General features: G+C 28.7%; 1 protein-coding gene and 1 non-coding gene across 2 annotated transcripts in view; one reads left to right on the forward strand and one right to left on the reverse strand.

The window, feature by feature from the left end:
* Positions 1-3,055: 3,055 nt before the first annotated feature.
* LOC113548097 (dual oxidase maturation factor 1) overlaps positions 3,056-23,057 on the forward strand; it is a 64,285-nt gene continuing 44,283 nt past the window's right edge. The window contains exon 1 of the mRNA XM_026948771.1: positions 3,056-3,330. The gene's annotated coding sequence lies outside the window, so the exon portion shown is untranslated. The remainder of the gene's footprint in view (positions 3,331-23,057) is intronic.
* On the reverse strand, positions 15,133-15,206 carry Trnat-agu. Its single transcript has one exon. It is a non-coding gene; the product is annotated as a tRNA-Thr (tRNA).

Genomic DNA, 23,057 nt, shown 5'->3' on the forward strand with positions numbered 1-23,057 from the left:
AAATACTAAAATAACATAATACAACTAATATACATTTGTTTTGAAGAAAATTAGCTTTATAAAATATTTAGAATTTAAAAAATGTATATTGACCATAAATTTAAAAATATTCATATTAAGCAAATTAATAATAAAATGTGAACATTCTTTGATATTTTTAGTATATTAAGAAATATTTTATTTCCAATACCAAGAGTCTTAAACTCATAACAGTCATAACTTATACTAGTCTGAAGGTTCAGTCGATTATTAATTACGATTTATCCTTTTAGAGAGATGCCTTCAATTTCAATACACATATTACAATCAATTAACTTTTAAAAGTCAAATTTTTTAACTCATGGTTTATACCATAGTTTCAATAGCTATAGAAATTATGGTAAAAATAACTTATTTGCATAATACTGTATGTTATATAGAAAAAAGTGTTTACGTTTAATTTTAAAGAAATTACTAAGATTTCTTCACATGAAAATATTTTTGAAACAATATTGTTCTCAAAATAAGAACTAGTTTCAATATATTTTATATATTGTTTGTATTTTATGAAATTTGTACTATATTAAAAATTAATTTATCTTATTTTAGTAATAATTAATAATTAATAAATAAACTTATTTTATTATATAGATGATTATATTTTAATACTATATTTTTTCACTTAAAATATGTTTAATTTCGATCTTATGTTTTATTTTTAATAACACTTTTACTTTTATTATAATACTGTATTTTTCATTATGAAATACTCACAGCCCAGCCATTTATGATTTATAAAGTATGCCATTAGCATATTATTAACTGATATTTCAATTTTAAATCATCGTTATTATTGTTGAAATAAAGTTATTTATTATTTTTTCTAGCGCATATTGTTTTTAATTTTATGTATTAAAGATTTAAAGGCATATAATACAAATATATGATTGCAGTATTTTTTATAAATAAATTTAAATATAATTTTTACGTTTTCCCTAGAACAGTTTATACACATTACACACAATATGTGGAATAGTACTATAGTAGTTAGCGGGCGGCCAACGATATATAGTATTATTATATATTATTATGGCATTACGTATGAATCCGGTTGCGTTTTCCGGTTTCGATATTCAAACGTATAGTCTGATATTGGAAGTGAATTGCAATTTGTGAGTGGTCAGATGTTCAGATAATAAACGACTATGCGAGTAGGTAAGTATACTATATATATGTATATTATATTGTTCCAGTGTTTTTCATATTTTTACTTTATACTAGCCTGTGGTCACAAATGTTTTAAAGCGGTTTTCAGCGTTTTTCGTTGGACATTCATGAGAAAAAACAGCAAAATATAATACAGAATTTAAAATAAATTTTAGTTCAGCCGTCACCAAACATATTTTGGAAAAATTACAGAAGATAAAGTTTGAAATGTTGATATATTTTATTGTAATAACGTACCTTTTGGCTATTGCTAAAACTGAAAATGGGAGCAAGACGAAGAATTGATTATGATTATGATTAAATATTATATTTACGATACCTATGGTAAAGATACTATTTGATAAAATAAAAATTAAATTATTAACAATATCAATTCAAAAAAAAAATATATATACATAAAATTTTAAATAAAAGCAATAAGGGCTATTGTAATGTTGTGCAATATCATTACGTTATTATATATTTTATTACAGTATAGTCCCTTTGATCAAGACTTGTTGAGACCAGAATCTATCCGGAATCTATCCGGATTAAACGGAATGACGTTTTTTTTTCAACTTATGTTATAAATATTAAAAAAAACACCTAATTTATAAACATTCAAAATGTATTGATTTATTTTACACTACACATTACATAATCAACTACATAACTACACATACATGGGTATTTCCCGAAAAACACGTAGGCCACGTGCCGGTATAGACTTCATTAGATAATTCCAATTTCGTACAGTTATGCTGTAAATAAGTACATATGTATCTAAGAATATAGATATATATCAATTATGTATTAATAATATAATACTTCTTATAGTAGATAACATAGATAATAATCGACGTTGACATAAGTTATTTTTATATAATATTTATGTGTATGTTTATATATAAATACCAAAGTACGAAGTACAAATTGTCTGGATTATCCGGATGTCCGAACTAGCAATGACCGGATAAGTGAGACTCTCCTGTATTATAATATACATATATCACAGCCGCACTATCATCATAGCATATGACAGCACATCGTAGCCATATAACTCTTTTTAATTACTTAATAATACAATCTATAGTGATAATCCTCCGGCCTGCTCCATAAAATACAATATATACGTGTACTAATCTCGTTTTATCTCTTGATCCGTGCTACCGCTTACCATAATGGTCATCACTCATCAGTAAAATAAAATATATAATACCTATAACATTTTATTTCAATATTCGTTAAACTGTTCTCCGTATAACTAAAATATATCTTATTGTCTGATATTATTAATACAAAAATCTTCTCATACTCTCCGATTTGGTATATTAATCTGTCTCTGATACACTGTGTTATCATGCCAGAGATGGACAACATTTAGTTACTATACCACGTAAAAATATTAAACAGTCGATACTGCGAGGTTCTCTATTTATGCACGTATAGTTTTACGGCCAAAGTGCGGCCACCATATGTTATATACGTGACTTGAAATATATTCAAAAATATGGTACTTATACAGTATCAGTATAGGTTAGGTTAGTATAAGTATCTACAGACTACAATATTCCAACGTCGTCCCCAACTGCATGTTTATTAATTATGATATGTCACATTATTTTAGTAAGCAATTTGAATAAAATAAGATAAAAATAAATTATCAATATAAAACGTTTTTTTAGCTACTCCATACACGTTATAAATCATATCAGCTGTGTTTCCGATTATTGTCAGTTATAATTACGTATGGTACATCTGCTAACAGCAAACCACTTTCACCGGCCAAAAGAGAGTGTGTGGACTGGCGGCCCGCCTTTCGTCTTCACTTCCCGGTCGGTTGTAGTCGTCGTCGCCACCGCCGTCTCTACAGTGTCCCGATGACTCACAGACCGGCAAAACGCCAAAAACCGTTCAGCATTAGTTTTGTTTTTATTATTTTATTTTCTATCCGTACATGAGTTTTTGTTTGAAAACATATATTATGCTGTTTTTCATTTTAAAGTTTCGAAATATTTTGCGATAGATAAACAAAAATGTATCGGGATCTGCAGTGCGTGCGAAACGTTTGGCGTTCCTACCAGCGGAAAGATCATCACCGGACTAAATAATATGTAATAACTACAGGGTACACACATATATCAAGTAAGTACGAGTTAAGTAAACAGTTATATTTCTATTTGCACAAAATGCATTTTGTGTTTATAGTGTTTATACCCATAGTTTAAGTAGCTATATACTACGAAAGATTCAAATTACAAATAATTAATTAATAATATAGTTAAAGAAAACTATTCATTGAACATAATCCTGGTATTAAATGGAAAATGTTGTAAATATATTTCATTGTGGATTAGAGTTTGCTTTATCTCATACTCTCATGTAATCGATTTAAATTATATTTATATATATATATTATATAATATAGAAAAACACTTTTATTGTGGTATATCTATAAAAATTAAAAATATATTTATATATAGGTATAATGATTTAGATAAAAAAATTCATAAACTTGAATATATAAATATTACTTTTATAATATACGCATAATACATAGCAGGGGCGGTACATGAATGGTTTCGCGGGCCACATGTCTAAATATAATGATACCAAGAGCCAAAATTTTAAATAATAATAAATAATATATTATATTATTATTGTTAATTTTTATATTATAACAAGTAAATTTTAATTTTATAATTAATAAGACGCGAGCCGCATCTGACGATGACGAGAACCTCATGCGGCTCGCGAGACGCAAGTTGGCCACCCCTATATAGGTATACTTACAACTAACACTTAATCGCATATCCATAATTTTTTTGGGGGGTAGGAGGGTTGTTATGTGGAGGAGGCTTACCTATAATCTCATAAGTTTGTAATGTTAATGTCGTAACTCGTAGGTATATTGTATACATATAATATTTTAGACTTAACAGAAACCTTCACACAAATTACAATTTTATTTTAATATCGTTATAATTTATAAATGTAATTCCTCTGTTCGTGAGAATGTCATTAAACTTTTTCTAAACGGCTAGACCGATTTTAATGACATTTTTTATGCGTGTGTTTGAGTGGGTCCCTGTATGGTTAAGATTCACAATTGGACCCGGTATAGGTGGTGCTGCAATCGAATTCTAGGAAATGTTGACAGTTATGCCTTAAACATAATAGCAGGCGTGTGAATCTTAGATACTAATCTCGGAAACCACTAATTCAATCGTTATTCGGTTTTTTAAATGAAAAAGCATACTTCGGAATAATTTTTAAAAAATACTACTTTTAAATGATCAAAAAATTTGCCTGGACGCCATTTATGTAAAGTTGATATCATCTATATACATTAAATCAGAAAACCAAAACTATTATTTATCCACACGCGTTACGCTAAATGTTACCATTAGGCAACCAAATTTAACATGGAAGCATTTTTGTACGGGCAACGAAGTGCACGGGGACAACTTACTAGCCTTACATAATATCTTCACAAAACATTGAGAACATATTTACATTTTTTTGAAGTTTTGGTCTGAACTGTGGTCACTTCAGTCCCACTATAGCTACACCACTGCTACATAAAATATTACACTACCCAGTGGCGGCTCGTGGGTTTTTAATGAAGTAGTGCACATCCAAAAAAAATATAACCAATATAATATATATATATATATTATAAATTGTATTAAATAATATTGTTTACAAATTTTAGTTATTTACAAATTACTTTTTCTTTTGCTTATACCTATTTTTACAAGTGTCAAGTACCTATAATAATAGTAAATACATAATAATAATAATAGTAATAATACATTTTCAGGTAAAAAACTATGACAAAGTAGATACAAATTATTATATTTCAGGTACATATTTATATGTTAAATCGATTCTCCTCTCTTTTTTTTCTGCAAATCTGTTTATTACTTCTTCGTTGAAGTTTGGAATGTTGTTGATCATCCGTTTTTCGATCGATAACATAGCTAGTGCTGTAAGTCGATCTTCTGTCATTGAATTTCTCAAAAATGTTTTAATACGTTTCAATGTAGAAAACGACCTTTCGGCTTCAGCTGTAGTCATTGGAATAGTTGAAATTATTTTTAAAAGTTTGTAGCTTTCAGAAAATATATGTATTAAATTATTTTCAATTATAAATTTCAATAAATGAACTGATGAATTGATATCACGGAAATCGGTTCTTTTGTAGAACAGTTGTAGTTCAGTTTTAAGTTTAGTAACATCCAAAAAAGGATATGCTTCAATTGTTTTATTAAAATGGTCACCTGGGAAGTTATTTTCGTACATAAGAAATTTGGTAGATAAAAATAGGTGCGAAGCATTTAAGTGGTTTTTATAATCAAACCGTTCTTTAACGTTGACAATAAAAATGTCACATACTTCTTTTGCAGCGATTTTTCTTGTTTCAATAGTATCATCATGTTTTCGTTTTTTCGTTGGATGATTTTGAGAAGTTTCAAAGATGTTATCAATATTCTGTCTTTCTTTTAATATATTTTCTTCGAACCGAAAAATTGCCTTTGAAAGTTCTACAGGATCCATAGTTGGTTTTTGTAGTTGATTATATAAAATATCAACATGAGGCATTAAAGAATGAAACACTCTTAACCAAAATATAAATCTATCGTCAATTAACATCCGATGCAAAGCTCCAGCTTGATTAATTGCTATGGTTTGATTGAATGTTGATTCAATTTCTTTCATACATTCAATTAACGACTCAAGATTCTCATACACAGTATTTACTATTCGACTTTTAAAATTCCATCTAGTATTAGATGATCGAGGAACTCTGTGTTTAACAATTTTATCTAAAACCGTAACCCGCTGCGGACTGTTGGAAAAAAAATTGGTTATATCAGTTAGGTTTGAAAAAAAAATTCTTATCTCACGATTTTGTGAAGTTGCTTGAATTAAAATTAAATTAAGCTGATGAGCATAACAATGTATGAAATGTGCATTTTTATAGCTATTGTTTATTATTTTTTTTACACCATTGAGACGTCCACTCATCACGTTTGCGCCGTCGTAACTCTGACAAATCAACATATCTGGTGACTCTAGGACTTTTTCCAAATTAAATATTATACATTCAGACAACGATTTCGCATCGTGTCCAGTAGGATTGAAAAATACCCAAAATCTTTCTACTGGTGTTCCATCCGATAGTAAATATCTAAATATTATTGACAATTGAAACTGAGCAGATACGTCAGTTGTTTCGTCAGCCATTACAGAAATATATTCTGCTTGTTTTATTTCATTTTTAATTCTTTGTTGACATACAGCTAAACAACATTCTAGTAAATCATTTTGGATTGATTTGGATAAACCTTTAAATACCGAAGAGTTCTCAATATGACATTTTAGTACCGAATCTAACTCTGAACTAAAGTTTATAAGACCTCGAAATACGCCGGGATTCTCTGAATTTGATTTTTCATCGTGACCTCGGAGTGCAAGCTCAAATGCTCCACAAAATTTAATACAATTTATGATTTTATTCAATATATAACGATTATGACTTATTTTTTCATTGTATTGTTTGATATTCAACCGATATGCACTAGAAAGTTGTTGTCTTATGTCTTGTTTCCCTAATAGTTTTAAATTTAATTGAGAATTTATGTGTGTCATTGATTTTTCGTGTGTTTTGATTTTAGAAGTTAAATGAATTAAATCGTTTATTCCATTCTTTACCCAAGCGGCATCATTAGATTTTTGACCAAAAAGTAGACAGGGGAAACAATACAAACGATTTGTTTCTGAACAACCACAAATCCAGTCATTAGTTTTATATATATCATTTTTAAATTGTCTTACATAATCTCTCGTTTTACATTTAGTAATTTGTTTAATATTTAAATCTGGAGTAGGCCTACCTTTATTTTTTATTTCCATCTTTTTCTCCAACGAGATTGATGAAAAATTACATTGCAGTATTAATTGCTGTACTGAGTTCATTTTAAAAATTGAAAACAAATACACGAGTAATAATATATTAATATACGTTAATGTCGGTCGTCGATAATAAACAGAAACACGATGGTCACGATTAATAATGTTTTGAATTTCCGATAATGATCGACTAGCTAATATTATCAGCTGATAATCGAAATAATATAATAAATTAATGAGAGTAAAAATAAACTATAATAACATAATAATGCCGATGCCGACGCTCAGCGACGCGGCGACGTCGAAAATAATTCGCTGAAAATAATTTAATTGGTTATGTGCACACAAACAAATGTGCACACCAACTCCATTACAACGCGGGCTGCGTGTATCGACTTGCTTCAATTTTTACACTGTACAAATGTGCACAATGATTGTGTGCACAACTGCACTACTATAATAATACACGCCGATACCGTTCCGTCGCGGACAGCCATTTAGCAGTCGAAATAACCCAATCCAAATATTAAACATAAATACATAATATTATAATATTATTATTTTCATAATACTCTGAATTTATATTTTTATATTTTGAAAATAATTCTTATTACATTACAGGTACTTAGTTGTATTATTATGATTTGTTTTCAATTTTTCTTGAGTTTAGGTAGGTAGTGCACGTGCACTTGTGCACATACACACGAGCCGCCACTGACACTACCTATAGATACTTTTTAATGGTAATTATTCATTTCATAGCACTATATAGCAGTCTATAGTACTTACTAAAATATTGTATACTTCATTTTTTTATTTGAACACAAACTTAAAGAATTACTTTAACTACATAATATTAAGTATAAGCATAACATCACTGAAAATAATTTGGACTAATCATTCTTAATTTATTCATATTATTCTTATTATTCAAATATTGTAAGCCTGATGATAGAATATAAATTACGCATAACTTGTATACAATTATGAACATTTGTCTTAATATTCAGGCATTCAGCTATAAAATTCAAATTAATATTACATTTTAAGAATCTTAAATTTAATACCTATATACTGTATTATCATAATTTATTCTGGATAATATAAAATTACTTCAGGTATTTTCAATATTTATTTTTGTACACAAATATGAATAGGTATGATAGATTGATAGACACACTAGTATAAAACAACTCAAACAGAATATTGTCAAACCTAACTTAATAAAATAAAATTATTAAAGCATTAATAATATTAAAAAAGTTTATTCTCTACTTCATGTAATAGATATTATAAATTTATCATATACACTTATAATTTTCAATGGTATATATGATTATAAAATAGGATGACACTTTTTTTAACGTTGTACTATAAAGTAAACATAGTAAAAATTTAATCTATATAATATATATTATTATTTTAAAAATATGTATAATAAAGTCGGTTCATGAAGTTCATCCATTGTGCATCTTGCAAATATATTAAGTACTTATACCAATAATTATTTAATTAAATTTAGAATAATATAGTATAATAGGTACAAAATAATAGTCATTTTTAAATTGTTTACTGTTGTTTTTTCATCATTTTAATTTTGGTCAATTTTTACCAATAATTTTGTTTAGATAATAATACTGCAGAATATAACATCGATTATTTAGAACAAATATTTATATATTATTATGTACTTTCAAAAAATAATTTTTACTATCATCAAATCTTTAATATTATTATAAATCTAAACACAATCGTTACGATTGCGCGTAGGTTTATATTTCTTTGTAACTTGTTTCATATTCATGTTATTTAATAAAATAAATGACGGAAGCTAACAAAAATGATCAATTTAATACGTTTTAATAACAGAATTATTACAACATTATAAAAAATTACTTATATTTTCAATGTATTTACATGGCGTGTGTCTACTGTCTAGCCGTCCTTCCTACAGGCGATGTTACGTAAAAATCCCCGTTACATTTTTATAAGTCACTGAATGAGAATTATTACGATTATCTACCATCATAATGTAAAATCTGTTAGATTGTGTTCTTGATAAACGTAAAAATCCTAGTTCACATGAAACGCAAATTTATAATATGATGAGGAATATTATGTATTGAGTGTTTAGTCAAGCCCTTTTTTCCTTTCAATAATGAATTTATCCAAATAATGATTTTTAGAATTTTTAAATATACTCAAGTGATATATTTTCATATACTTTAGCCTTTAATTGAAAAAGAGAAAATAATATTTGACAAGTAAATTCTAAAGAAAACAAGTTCATATAATACTTAAAATATATCACCAAACGGTTACGCCTTTCGCGTCATGGATATTTATAATAAATATTTACCTATACATATTTTATGCAAAATCATTATCATAATATTATATTATATTTTCAAATTCTTGGATTTTTATTTTTTAGCTACAGTAAATGCTAGTGTCATGTGGATATATAAAATTCTTTTTTTCTAATGCTTTTTTTGAGATTTCTAATGAGTGTGTTTAAGTTATATAATTTGTGTATTATAATAACAATAGGTCTAATAGGTCTATAATAATAGGTTTAGACGATGTTGGGACTAAGATAATTTTAAAATTATAGTGATTAATATTAATCTGCTTTATTGTCATTTTTATAATAATATTAAAAAAATTCCAAATATAACAGGTACTAAATTAAAAAATATTATAATAAAATCTTAATTTGAAAATATTTAATATTAAAGGGAATAATGATGGTATGTTATTATTGTTATAAGATGAATCATTCTTATTATTATTACACGTGTTAGTTATTTATTTGGTCCCCATGAACATACCGTTTAAAGGTATACCTATCGGCTGTCAGTATTTTTAGTCTTCCTAAAATAAGCGATTAGCATCAATATTGTTATCTACTATTAAACACTATTAAAACATTATTATAAAATATTGACCAGATTGTCTATAGAATTAGTGTTCAAGTGTCACTATAGTGTCAGACACAGTGTGAATATAATAATAATTGGTCAGCTTATAGTTTTTAAGTTATTTTAGTTTATTTAGTACACAAGGTTTTTGATTTACATGAAAAAAATAATACATGAAATGAACTATAATACTGTACACAAATTTACTTTTATTATTTTTAAATTTTTTATCCGATACACCGCGTGACTGTGCACGACGTTTAAGAGGGAATTCATGATCATATACTTATTATTATTCACGTGTCATTAAAACATATTCGACCGCTAATGGACACTGGCTGCGCGGTGACGGATTTGCATAACAATCGCGAGTAGGTATATTTTGGAAGATACTTGGCTGCAGTTGCAGGTTCGTCGTGACGGACGCCGGAGGAACTTGTCGAAATAATACAGCCGTTTAAAATAGCGTGCTTCACGATTTTTCTATTGTCAAGTCACGTAATCGTTTGCAATAACTGCAGTGTATAACAACGACAACGAAGACGACGACGTATATTATACACTATGTATATATATATATAATACATGTATAACGGTTATTATATTTAATATAATATTACTTTTATAAAAGTGGATGGGTGTATTTCGATCGGGGGATTTACCTCTTTAGAAATTTCGGCAAATGATTTTGACGACGGACGACAGTATATATATATATATATATATATAGATATGACGATATTATATTATAATGCTATTCAGGACTTGCAGTTATTAAGACAGCTATATGTGATATCAACACGTCCCCTAAGTACTTTATAAACAATCAGTGTATCGCTCAAAGCGTGGATCATCCGTGACAAATCAACAGATCGATTTAAATGTGGATTTTTCAATAGACATCTATAGTAGAATGCTAATCAAATGTCATGGTAAAAAAAAAAAGAAAGATATTTTAAAGATATTTAGGCTCTAATGGGTATTACGAGACTTTTGAAGTATAGGTACTGTTTGAATTACTATAATCTAAATTATGTTATATATAAATAGATTTGAGATAGTCTTTGGAAGGTTTGTGAGTGAATTATAAATATGGAAAATATTTCTTTTTCAATTGTGGGTATAGGTACAAGTATATTATGTTTGAAGAGTACCAACAATAATATATTAATATGTAATAATATATATTGCATATATAGAGCTTTGTGGCTTTCACGTGCTATTAAAATAATGATACGTTACTACGTCAGACAATAATTTATTATTTGTATTATGCCGTGGTGTACAATTATATATGTATTCGTAATAGCAGCAGCAGAGCACTGCAGTATATCTTTTTATACAGATGTATTTCAATAGTCTTTCGTTTTGCCTGCCGAACATTGATTCACGAGAAAGGTCATTATAAATACCTATAATTTAATCTAATTCAATTCTTACTGCTCGTGACAGTCTAGTGTGCGAATATATACATTATATACATATAATATGTCATATGTTATATGTGATATTTATTTCTGCATATACTTAGTATATTATATTCCATACTCGATATACTATGATATAATCCATGCATTGGCGGAGCTTGATAAATTTAATTGGGGGGGGGGGTGAAGGGTTCAAGTCCCCAATTACGAAATGAAAATTATTATTAATAACTTCCTATTTTGTTAGAAATAATCTTGTTTATGTATTGTAAAAGCAAAAAAATAAAAATCAGCCAGCGCTCAGCGTGTGGCAGCCAATTACATTTCAATACAAATATAAAAAATAAACTAAAATGTATTAATGTAACGCATATATTACTACATATACAAAAATAAACAGTAAAATAAAAAAACTGATGTAGAAGAAATAGCTTTAACTGTTTTATTAAATAATATTTTAAATTGTACGTAAAAAAAATTACTGTTATTATGCCCTTTAAATAGTATACTATAAACTGTAGGTACATATAACTAGGAATTATACATTTGAAGGGGCTAATCAGAAACGTAGGCGTCTTAGCCCCCAAAGCCCCCCCCAAGCTCCGCTTATTAGATTCGTTTATAATAGATATTATATAAGTTTAAGTATAATTATGTAATACGCTCGAAAATACTTAAAAAAAATATTGTCGATACTCGACGTCATTCATCTTGGTGATACCATAAATACTTATCAACAATCAAAAAATCATATAGGCACTAAGGTACTAATGGTATAAACCAAAAATAATTGAATAGATACTTTATGCGACACAATCGGTTCATTAAAATTATTTAATACATTTTCGAAGACGGTGTTTTTATGTCTACGACGGCACGGTATTTAACAACATATTTAAGACGGGTTGCTTGTATTTCTCACTCTATAGTAATATATAATGCGTATTATATAATTTGTGGTCAGCGCTATCGGGTATAAATTATTATATATTCGCGTAATATTTGAGAGTGGCAGACGAGGCACGGAAAAGAAGGTGGAGAGCAGTTACATTTTTTTTTAAATTCGACTTTTGTACAACAGTAATATTATTTTTTTTATCCAATGCTGCTGATTTAATGGTTTTAATATTTTTTATAGATACAGCAACAAACGTAAATTCATAAAAAAAACCAAGTTCCACTTCTTGCATCGTTTCCCACTTAAACACGTCACTGTTCTTTCGTGCATATGTATTTATTTCGATTCGTGTGATAGATAGTATGCGTACTTTTAACCGGCACAGTTCGAGAACGACGAGAACCCATTATAATTCCAGGTCGCATCAGCAGCTTCGCGTTGTTATAATATTCGATACGTTTAAGACGCGTATCATCGTGTATTACACCTGGATAATATGACGTATTATTATGTTAGGCGTAGGTGCAAAAAAAAAAAATACATCGAGACGAATCTCTGATTTGTTCCGGAGGAATATAATATACAGGCATCTATGTACACGGGATTCGTTTCGACTTGAACTTCATCAGTCGCGTTTTGCAAAGTTTGAATAAAAAAATATTGCACGCGCAGCAGGTATATATTCAAATATATTACATTACTAATATTATTATTATTATTATTATGCTCATACAAGTACGTGTAAACTATATAGAAATACGTATAACATTGCGTATTATATACATTATTATATATACATTGGTATTATGCGACTCGGCGTTTTTCTCCAAGTCGAAGATCGATATCTATCATTATTACTTACAATTATATATTAGTCAACTATACGTGTGTATAGTCATTGCACAAGTCATATACTTAATAAAACGCATAAATAATTATTGTTATTATTATTGTATATGCATTACAGCTGCAGGTTTGCATCGTCTATGTCGAATCATGATTCCCAATAATATATTATAATTTTTAATAATACGCAGGAGTTGATTTTTCTTTAACGTATGACATTAAGACTCTTCCCTATACAATTTAAAGTAACATATTTCATTGGTTTGACTTACATAATATTTGCAACTATAAAATATATTAATTTTATTTTATTAACCATGAAAATATTTTTAGGTTTTTATTATTCAAAATATTAACATTTTTATTTTTTTGCAAATGTTACTTATACAGGATGTGTAATAAGTTTGAAAACGGTCATTGCTCATTAGACTAATTATAACTAATAATGGATAACACAATACAATTAATGAGGTTATTAAATATTTTAAATTATAAATGTGCAGCAATGTTATCTGTTATTGCTTCATATATAGGTATTACAAGTTTAAAATATTCATTCAATACTTAAGAGTTTCTAAACTTGAACACTTGGTATAATATAATAGGTGTATTCGAAGATAAATATTTTTCTGAAAATATCGATCTATACAATGATGAATTTTGAACATCGAGCCAATGTTTGTCATATTATGTTATAAATTATAATCTATAATATTATCAAATATTTTAGTTAGTTAACCGGTGAATAAATATTAAGAAATCTCCCCTCCTGCTGATTAAAAAGACACTAGTGTCTTGTATTATCATATAAAATAAATCTTTACTATTAAAAACAATTCTTCTTAAAAGTTTGATGGCTTCTACATCTGTAGAATCATCTCCCCTCTACATGTTTATTAATGTTTTTTTTGTGTAATATTATATATGTAATTTAAAATATTATTTTGCTAAAAAAATTGTACAAAAAAGATTAAAAAGATTTTTTATTTTTTTAAATAATAATAAAACAAAAAAACTTAATTAAAAAGATATAAGGAGCGTGGTGATGGACCAGATGTTTTATAAGTTATAAACAATAAAATATTTTTCTGTATCTATATTTGATTATGGTATAATTCAATTAATTTCTTACTTAAAAATTCCCTGCGGTAAAAAGAACAACAACGGGATTGATGTAAAAAAATTATGTTGTAACTTTGATTTTATACAATTTAAAAAATATTTATATAAAAAAACACAAAAATTGACAATAACTGAGTGCATTATGTAAAAAAAAATCACCATATAATACGTACGTCGCACATAAATATGTAATGATGGTTCAATTGTTTTGTCGCTTCCGATAAGGTGTAATAGGTACAGCATATTATAGGTACCTTCGCAAACTAGCTCATCATTCGATAATTCTCTATTCTCGTGGTATATACCATACCTACATTGGACATCGTGACCGAAATAGTCATTTCAAAATATTAGCACGCAACGTATATTAAAATTCGCATAAATTGTTATGTTCGCGTTCAATAGTAATTTCGAATGTGCAGTGTTGTTATATCACCAGTTCGGGAGGACTTCTGATGCCGCAGCTGCGTGAAAACCAATTACGTGACAACGCAGTAAGCACGTATAGAGAAAACACATTTTTAAAACAATTTAAGCTATGGCTGATATAAATGGTATAATACGTATAATATGTATTTAAAGTAAATTTTGCAAGATTTTTATCATTTTGCTTTTCTATAGTCGTTGAAAAATATTTGATTATTATTATTTATATGCACTGATTTGGATATAATTTAGCTAAAATAAATTCAATCAGCGCGCTACACAGATTGTACAAATATGAAACAATATAGCAGGCTTAGTAAAGTAGGTAGTAGTAGACTAGTATATAAATGTTTTAATAATTCCGAATTGAAAATGATGCAAAAAACTAAAAAGGCTCCGGGGAGATTCGAACTCCCGATCTCCTGTTTACTAGACAGGCGCTTTAACCAACTAAGCCACGGCGCCGGTTGTGTACGTTTGACGAAATATTAATAATAAAAAGTGGGCAAGTAAGTAACCATTGGTTAGGTTAATAAGTAGTTGAGTATATCTAGTTATTCTAGTTCCTACTTCATCACTGAATAAAAGCTATGAGATAACTGTAATGAATATTTTGCATTTGAATTCAGTGATAAACACATACAAATTATAAAAATATAATTTTTTTTTTGAAAAATATTTTGTAATGAAAAATTGTGTAAAAATAAAGTTTCTATTTTGAATCGTTAGTCATTCGTTACTTTCCGAAGGTAAGTACATGTGCGTTTTTGCTGTTAACTGTTAGAAGAATCATCCATCAAGCAATCAGTAATCGGTAAAATATTAAAAAAAAAAAAAGTATCTATAGGTATAAAAATATTTACTAGATACGTCTATAGAATAGATATACAGTAAATTCCCGTTACAACGAATACCAATACAACGAAAAATCCCGTTATAACGAAAGTTATAGAAGTTCCCTGCCTAAAAGCAGGACTTATAAAGAGTTTATTTTTTTTTCGTTACAACGAAATTTCGTTGTAACGAAAAAAAAATTCGGTCCCCTGGAGTTCGTTGTAACGGGATTTTACTGTAGATGGATACATCAATACTTACAATATATACCTATTCATAATTTTTGAAAAGATACGTCGACAGTGGCGTACCTAGGGATTTCTTACGGGGGGGGGGGGAGGGAGTAGCGAAATATATTTTCACATCACTCTTAAAATTACTTAAAAAGTAACGTCACAACTACGATAATTTTATTAATACATAGGAATTAGGTTGTTTTATATTTTTAAAATGTAATAAATAAAATAAGAAATTTTTATTTATTTAAATATAGTTAGTATAATGCATGTTTATAATACAATGCACACATGTTATACAACTCGTAGGGGGCTGATTACCCCATCACCCTTCTCCTTTCCACAGATACGTTACTATACGTTGATGGGGTCCATGTTCAATACATAATGGCAAGCACCTGAACTCAGAAGCAATGATTGGTAACCATATTATAGGTACCTAAGAAACAAATATGCGACTGATATATACAGACGCTGTATAGTGTATATTATGACTATATGGGAGGCACTTAATATATTATAATTTAAATATAACTTGATTACCTCACAACCGCGGTCCACGGCCATTAAATTCGCCGAGTTGTGAAATTGTTATTTTACGACGACATACATCACTACATCAGTTAAATAATATCATTTACGATTACATTATTACATATTTCATATACATGATACATGGTTTTGCTGAGTTTTCATTAAACGGACGATCCTCCTCGTCGTCATTGGAATATTTTAATTTTAAAAGAATAACTTGATTCAATGACCCACTAAACAGCAGGGTAAAACAAATATAATACCAGTCGTATATTTGTTATAGATGATTTTAACACGACTCTATGTTATACACATTTTATATTACACTTTTGGAAACGCACAGCGACCCAACTATAAATACGGAGAATTGGCGATGGAGTTTTACCGATATTTGGGAAATAATTAATAATATAAGTTTATAATACTATGTAGGTATATTATATAATATAATCGTTCACATAAATAAATCTTTTATTTGCGTACTATATGTCATGAAAACAAAGACAAATTTAATATAATATATAAAAGAAAAAAATTATTCGTTAAAAACTCTCCATCGCGCTATAGTTTCGAATTTCGATTGAATGCCGTTTCTAGTTTTTGAATAAATCGGTAAATTGTACTAATTGTAGTATGAGTTATCCTTCGATTCTCGTTTTTTCAAAAAAAATAAATAAAATAATTAACAGTTTTAATGATCATTGTTAAAAATATATTTTTAATTTACATAGCCATTGTAATTAAGCAAAAAAAAAATCAAGAATACCACTGCAACAGCTCCCTTTTGTTAACTCTTTCGTCTGCAGTTATTAAGTTATAATAACGCGGTACTTGTTTCTAACACGTGTATAATAGGTACTTACCTATTGAAACTTTTTACGCGCGTTCGATAAACATTTATATTATTATATAACGTATCATCAAAGCGAAAGTGCATTATTATATTATTATTATACGTATTGTATTGTCGTCGCGGAGTTAGCAAAAAATAAAACAACATTTTCTATCGAACTTCTCAGAATGTGTATTGTGAAGGAGGGGAGGGGTAATTACTACATTAGTTATCTAGTGAAGTGCTTCTTTATTCTTTAAGGATGAGTTTATATTAAAATATTTATTTTTATAGTATGTATGATGTATTTTATTTGAACGTACGACTTGAAGATGGTTGTTAAGTGTATTTTTTTTTGATACGAACGTCGAACATCGAACAAACTGTTGTGTGTCACATTAATACCTTATAACAATTTTTGGACGAACCGAAAGAGTGTTGCATTGGTCAATCATAAAACGTTTATATTTTTTTTTTATAAAGTTTCTAATTTCTATGTAAGCAGTAACGAATGTTACAATTTATGAGTGCAGAAGTACTATCAAAGTATTCAAAGTCACAAGTACATGCACATGTACTAGGACTCATACACGCGCGCGTAAATAACTATTATTGTATCTACCTATGTCCTATACGTATATAATATATATATATGTACTATAATATATTAATATATATGTGTATTATATACGATCACGAGATCTAATTTCTTTTCGATCGTTTTTTACGCGTTTTTGACACGAATTAAATACATGTATTATGTATTATATAAAGCGAATCGTTTCCTTTGTGCGCGCAAACCTCTTGTCACGTTTTCCCATTTCGTAAATCTCGTTCTAAGAGTTAATTGCATTTGGGTGTATTATGCAAAAAAAAAAACACATTACTCCCTTTCCAGCCTATAATTTTGTATACATATATATTCTATTTATGATGTTATTACTAGTTTATTCGTTGCGATGGGGGTCAGTCCTTCACCCGGAGACGACGACGACGACTCGGGCCGATGTGCGCGATGCTGCGATACTGCAGGTACGCTACATAATATAATATATATACTACCGCAGGAAATCTAACCGACCTTGACGTTCTTGTACAACAGTCGTTTACTGTTATTATTACTATTATAATGCACACTATAGGACTTAATATAATCTGTGATATGTACATATAGGAGTTATCTATATATACATGGATTTTTTCTATCCTTTACCAGTGTTTTTTTTAAATTTTTATTATCGTATTATTTATTAATTTTTTTCCACACACGATAGATGCTACGTCTTTCGTGCCCAAGGATGATGTTGTGATATCGCTTAATGTGTGCAATACAGTATTTTTTAAATTTACCTATAATTTCATTTTATCGAAAAATCGTATGCGTGCCTCCTAAGTTGTTAATTATTATTAATATATTAGAGGATTTACACGCTGTCTATATATAAATTAAACTAACCTATAATGTGAATTTTTTAAACGTATCTAATATTACCTAAGCCATTAATAAAGCCATTCGATGTCTCGGTTTATTTTCGTGTTATCGAAAAAATATCCGTTTTTACATAGTTTATAAACTTTAAACTTCGAAATATATAATAACAGTAGGTACATTAGACTAATTATTATAACAATATAACCTAACTATATTTACATGATTTTTATGTATTTTTAACGATGGCCTATTGAAATATTATAGTAGTGTTTTAGTTTCGAAATCTAATTTAGAAATACCGAATTTAGAACAGTTTTTTGTTTTGATAATATTCACTACTTTAAGATATCGTAAAAAATGATTAACCGAGATACTGAGTGAGCGGTTCACATCAAATAAATCACCCTGTATATGTTTGAATGCTATATAATATGCGGTACACGCTGCAAGACAATATAATAATATTATATTATAATGTACAATATCATGTAATGTGGGCAACGGCATCATCATAAGCCCACTTCCACCTCCGCCAAAAGGAATTTCGTCGGCGGATATACGCGACTGCGTTTGACTCTCGAGGGCAAAACTATGTTATATAGACGTGCGATTAGGATCGCGGCCGTCCGTCTGTCACTATTTTGGACGAGTCGTCGTCGTCGTCGTCGTGGCGCAACGGTCAATGACAATATAGTAATAATAATAGTAATAAATACTTAATAATAAAAATAATACTGATACACCGATATTACGCTTGATAGGTACAATAATAATAGTATATTATAATATATTATATATATATATAATCATTAGGTATATCGAGATAATTACGCAGAGATAACGACGCGCGTACAATAATAATATATGCAAGAAACGGTATACTATTGTGCAAACGCGTGCGGCTGTTACGTCAAAAATAATACACAGGTACCTATAGACAGCTAGGTAGCCAGTATAGGTACATAATGTGTGTGTGTGTACTTACCAGCAATATGACGAAAAAAAAATTATAAAATTGGTAATATCATATTATTATTACAAAAAAAAAAAAATAACAACGAAAAACTTGTTGAACCGTCTTCGTCTGCTGCGTGCACTACCTATACTGTCTACGGAACGTGCACATTATATATTGGATCGAAAAATAGACATATATAATTACCCGAAATTACAAAACTATATTATAATAATATATACATACATTATATTGTGTTGTATGTGTGGCGTGCGCACGCGATTGGCACATGCTGAAGAAGCGTGAAATCGTACAATATGAAATGTGCATACACACGGGTAGGTATTACCGTACTCGATATATATACGTATACAAATCGCATTGCTAGTTTACAACTTAACCCGACCTAACTTAACCTATACCGGTCGTATACACCGTTTACCGAATTTCAACAGCAGTAATAAGTACTAATAACATACATTACCGGGCATAAACTATTTACCGAATTTCAATAACAGTAATAACATACATTATACACATATAGGTGCAATATATAATAACCGGACGATTATGATTTTATTATATTATGCATATCATTATATTGTTTACCTCATCACGTGGCCTTACAATATATAATGTTACACCACTTACAGTACGGTTGACCGAGGCACGCAACTAATATCTCACGAATTCGCGATTAAATCAAATATATTAGCTGGAGCACATAAAACATTAGAATAATATTGAAACGTTGAAAGTACTGTGCTATACAATATTATTTAGTAGGTTCGACAATAACAAGACGGAGATAACAATTATTGCGAGTTCTAAATGGCGTATAACACAGACCATATCGATTTAAATTCGATTGTCATCTTTTAAACTAATTTGAATGCCTTTCGTGTATACTCAAGTAAAAGTTGTGATGTCGGAAGGAGAGAAGATTTGATACTTCTTGCGGTACTTATAACTAATTTTAACAACTACACTGCACGAATGCACATTTAATACATACAAGTTATAAGGTACTACATGTTGGACGTTTTATTGTACCGAATGCCGATAGATAGCATTAAATATAAAAGTTGGCTTTTATATAAGTTTTACCTGCTAAATGTTATTCTTGTATAGATAATAGGAAATGGAAGTAGCTAAGTAATGGTTTATAAGGGTAAATCGGAAACTTCACACACACACACATTTGTATAAAGTTAAGTAATTTATAAGTACATAATAAATATAGTGTGTATAGTAGAACTGCACTGTAGTGTGTCATGTGCAACATTTCGTGCAACCCGAAGCTTAAATTTGTATTGTTTTCAAAACAATAAAATGGAATTAATCATGTCAAATATACGGAAAATATATGTTATAAAGCAAGGTCGATTGACATTAAACGTGTACATGAATGTATTGTATATTATGTTGTTCAATACAGGAGACAGGATTCCAGTCTTAATAAAAGTGAAGATTGTAAAATTATGAAAATTATAAAATGTGTATTATAAGTTATAACAAGTAAAAATAAAAACTGAACACAAAATGTAACGTTTTCCACGTAAAAATAATGAGAAATGTAATCGGATGTCATCCTTTGGTGACAACTTTCTATGAATTATTTGTTGTAAAAATTATTTTTCATTACTATTTTATGTAGACGATACATATTGATTGGTATTGAAATTATTATAGATTAAATGCTACAGTTTTGCCAGATCTTTAAACTTAAACTCTACTTAATAATACATGATATAATATTATTTTTTATTGTTCAGTAATATATCAATGTAAACAAATTTATTTCTAAAATTTGAATTACAATTTTGCAATCACCCATTATTCCTCGGAATTTGGTACTACTGTAATTATTTAAAAAAATATTTCACCCCACACCATTCAATCTATTTCATAAAAAACTATCTTTTTTGTCGGATTATATTAACAAAATAGTTAACATTTCGAGAAATGGGAGACTAGAAGTTTATGGAAACCAAATTGTGTAGAATAGTATAAGTCCAAGTCAAGTATCATTAAAATTTGGTTGTGGCGAAGCCATGGGTAACATTACTATAAAGCACCGTCATTGTGAAACTTAAAATTCTGAGTAATATGGATGGTTGTAATAAAATTATGTAAACTGTATGTCTACGTAGAATAAAGTGGATAATACATTAATATCGTGCTATTTTTATGGGGACATATTGTGTGCTTTATGCCGACGATGCATTAAAATTGACATAACATTTTTTATCAGTGACATTTTTTTGAAGAATTGATTAACAATCTCAATGGGGATACATTATACAATATGGTATATAATAATATGGTTATATGTCAATATTTATTAATTATTAATACAGGTGTACTATAGCAGTACCTGTAGCCTATAGGTATTAGGCGATCGTTTAGTTGTGTAAAATACGTTTTATCCACGAACTAATCTATGTTCATGGTTTTATCTCTTTTCTCTGTGGCTCTGAATGTTTATATACTGCAGTAGTTTCTTTATTTTCGGTTACCCAGAATAAACGAATATTAATTTACACACTGTCACGAGTGTCACGCCTTTCAGTAAAAGTCAGATCACGACTGACGCCTCAAAGGGAAAACACTGGTTATACCGTTGATTTTATACATATTTTGTACATTACTAATCGGCGATAATACGCATACGATTCTCGGCAAGGCATTGACCAACACGCGGAACCCGCCTACATATAGTATTGGTATTAATTATTTTATTATTATCATCGTTGACAACAAATAATTGTTTTCGGAAATCGAACGTTATTATTGTAATTAATGCTGTTATTTTTTTATTGGATTAAACAGTAAGCACAACATTAATCGTCGATAATTAGTTCCTCGTATAGCTTTATATACACATTTACAACGCGTAGGTGTACACTGCAGTGCGTCGACCAATAATAATATGTTTGTATATGTAAATATTTAGTCGGACGGTGCATGTTACAAAACGCTCGACCAGTGTCCACTATAATAATAGTACTCAATACGTATATATATATAGTTTAAAAGACACGAGTACATGACGTACTATAATAGTTATTAGCAATATAAATATTGGAATATGGCACACACGCGTAGGTGTAAGTATATAGCTTACGCCTAGTACGAGTAAAAAGTATAAACACTTTTGTAAAGTTGCTCAATACCCAGTCCGTACTCGTTATAATATGTACCCATTAGAAATAGTTCAACCAACAAACTCGATCTGATATTATTTGTTCAGTACAGCACTACAGCATAATATATATATATATATATATACATTATATACGCTGTGTACAATGTGTACATAATATATTTTTCATCATTATAAACAATAAAAAATGGTATTTTCAAACGGTAATACATAAACGTAACGTATAAATACATTTAATGGCTATAATGTGCGTGTATTTGTATAGAGTATAACCTAATCATTATTAAAACGAGTTCGATATGGCGATATCATGAAAAATCAAAAGAA

Source organism: Rhopalosiphum maidis, chromosome 4, assembly GCF_003676215.2.
Source record: "Rhopalosiphum maidis isolate BTI-1 chromosome 4, ASM367621v3, whole genome shotgun sequence".
In the NCBI taxonomy this organism is placed as follows: Eukaryota; Metazoa; Arthropoda; class Insecta; order Hemiptera; family Aphididae; genus Rhopalosiphum; species Rhopalosiphum maidis.